The sequence below is a fragment of the Glycine soja genome, chromosome 11 (assembly GCF_004193775.1).
Source record: "Glycine soja cultivar W05 chromosome 11, ASM419377v2, whole genome shotgun sequence".
NCBI lineage: Eukaryota > Viridiplantae > Streptophyta > Magnoliopsida > Fabales > Fabaceae > Glycine > Glycine soja.
Genome location: NC_041012.1, coordinates 16,307,959 through 16,310,468, shown reverse-complemented (window position 1 = coordinate 16,310,468; position 2,510 = coordinate 16,307,959). Strand labels below are relative to the sequence as shown.

General features: G+C 32.6%; 1 long non-coding RNA gene across 1 annotated transcript; it reads right to left on the bottom strand.

Annotated features, from left to right (window-relative positions):
* Positions 1 to 228: 228 nt before the first annotated feature.
* On the bottom strand, positions 229 to 1,287 carry LOC114375055. The gene is made up of 3 exons (XR_003658690.1): positions 1,060 to 1,287; positions 605 to 962; positions 229 to 277 (listed from the first exon to the last, which is right to left on the bottom strand). It is a non-coding gene; the product is annotated as an uncharacterized LOC114375055 (long non-coding RNA).
* Positions 1,288 to 2,510: the final 1,223 nt, after the last annotated feature.

The window sequence follows — 2,510 nt, the reverse complement described above, 5'->3', positions numbered from 1 at the left end:
CAGATAATTTAAAAAAAAAACAAAAAAGAATTAGAAGAGAAACAAAAAGAAATCAACAACAACTCTTGGAGCAAAAATGAGAGAAGATAATTTTTTGAAAAAAGGAAATTACGAAAAAAAAATGACGCATTTGTTCTTCAACACAGAACCTGTACTCATGTAGAAAACAAAATAAAGGCAAAACACCCCCAAAAATTAAAGCCTTTGTGTTTACGAACCTGAACCCATGAAGTTTTTGAGATAAAAATCGCAACTTTAATGTGTTTTTCCACCTTCTCTACATACAACATGCCAAAAGAACACAAAAAAAAATTAAACTTTTGTATTGGGAGAAGTCAGAAAACAAAATAAAGGCAGAAGACCACAAAAAATTTAAGCTTTTGTGCCTATAAACCTGCATTTTAAAAAACCGAAAAAGAATTAGAAGAGAAACAAAAAGAAACCAACAACTCTTGTAGCAAAAATGGGAGAAGATAATTTTTTTGAAAAAAGGAAATTACGAAAAAAAATGACACATTTGTTCTTCAACATAGAACCTGTACTCATGTAGAAAACAAAATAAAGGCAAAACACCCTAAAAATTAAAGCCTTTGTGTTTACGAACCTGAACCCATGAAGTTTTTGAGATAAAAATCGCAATTTTAATGTGTTTTTCCACCTTCTCTGCATACAACATGCCAAAAGAACACAAAAAAATTTAAACTTTTGTATTGAGAGAAGTCAGAAAACAAAATAAAGGCAGAACACCACAAAAAATTTAAGCTTTTGTGTCTACGAACCTGCATTTTAAAAAACGAAAAAGAATTAGAAGAGAAACAAAAAGAAATCAGCAACAACTCTTGTAGCGAAAATGACAGGAAATAATTTTCTTTTAAAAAAACCAAAAAGAACAGCAACCTCAAGTCCTATTGTTGCAGCCCTTGCATGGGCAAAGCGTCGTAACCTTCAACACCACCGTTAGCCTGTCCCAAAAATCAAACAAAAAAAAATCAGACCACAAAAAATTAGGCAAAAAAAGGAGAAAAAATAGATAAAAATGAAACTTTTATTCTTCAATACCTTTATTCTTTAGTAGCCTATCCCAACTCTTCCATGGGCAAAGCCTTGTAACCTTCAGCACCGTCGTTAGACTGTCCTAAAAATCAAAGCACAAAAAATTAGACAAAAAAGGGGAAAAATAGAATATTGACGTGAAACAAAATATGGACGGACGCAAAAGAATAAAGGAGGAGAAACAAAAACAGGATGGATGCAAAAGAATAAAGGAGGAGAAACAAAAGCAAAGAAGAAAAAAAAGGAGAAGTTGAGGAAGAGAAAGAAGGGGAAACTGAATATTGATAGAGAAGAAAAGAGAAGAAGTTGAGGAAGAGAAACTGGGGGGAAGAGAATCTGGATGGACGCAACAGAAATGGAAGAGAGAGAAGAAAGTTCTGGAATTAAAGAGAATTAAATGGTGAGGTGAAATCCGGCAATTAGAAAATGACATGTGGCTTGTGGTTGTGGAAATAAAGAATTGCAACAGCTGACACAAAGAAGAGAGAAGGGGCCTTGTAAAACACAAACCTTCACAAAAGGATGAAGTCTTCACGTGGCAATGAGCAAAGAAGCATAAAAGAGGGTTTTTTATTGGACAGGTGGCAACACACGGACTGAAGAGCAAAGAAGCATAAAAGAGGGTTTATTATTGGACAGGTGACAACACACAACAATGAGCAAAGAAGCATAAAAGAAGGTTTATAATTGGACAGGTGTAAACATGACAGAGCTCCAGCAGTGGACAGGTATCAACAGGACAGAGAAAAAAGTAGTTAGGGCCTTGTTTGTATAAATAGATAGACAAGTGAAATTCAAAGCCTCAAGAAAAATTTTAAATCTAAAATTTGCAAACAACGTCAAATCAATTAGAAAAACATATAAGTAATTGAAAACCTCCTTTGAATTATATTAAAGTTCAGACCACAAGTCAAGTTCATCAAAGTAGCTAGAACAATGTGAGAAGCATGCAAACTAGGGAGTGAAGAACAATTTTAAAACAGAGAAAGATTCAAAACAATAATTGGAAAACCTAAGTTTACATCGGAGAAAGATTCAAATGGCATTTAATTAAGTAGATGTACATTAATGGGTAACATGTACAGGCAAATACAGGCAATCCCTCATATTTACTTTACAAACGGGTAAAAATACCGTTATGATTAGTTCAGATATTTTTAATATTTAAAAATCAATGCAAATCAAACTATAAACACCCCTGTTACTGAATAATGATAATTTGATTTTTTTTTTTTCCATCCATCAACATCAGATTACAGTGGAAGGGAAAGGTATATATAGTTTGGATATTTGATACTGGGCGGAGACAAAACTGGGGTAGTTATAACGTTGAGAATTTAATAATTGAAAAGATTTTTCTTTTATATTCAGCCACAACGTCCTTCTATTACAATTGGCACACGAGATAAAATTATCTTATTACTTAAATATAATAAACTTTATATTTACTTATTTTA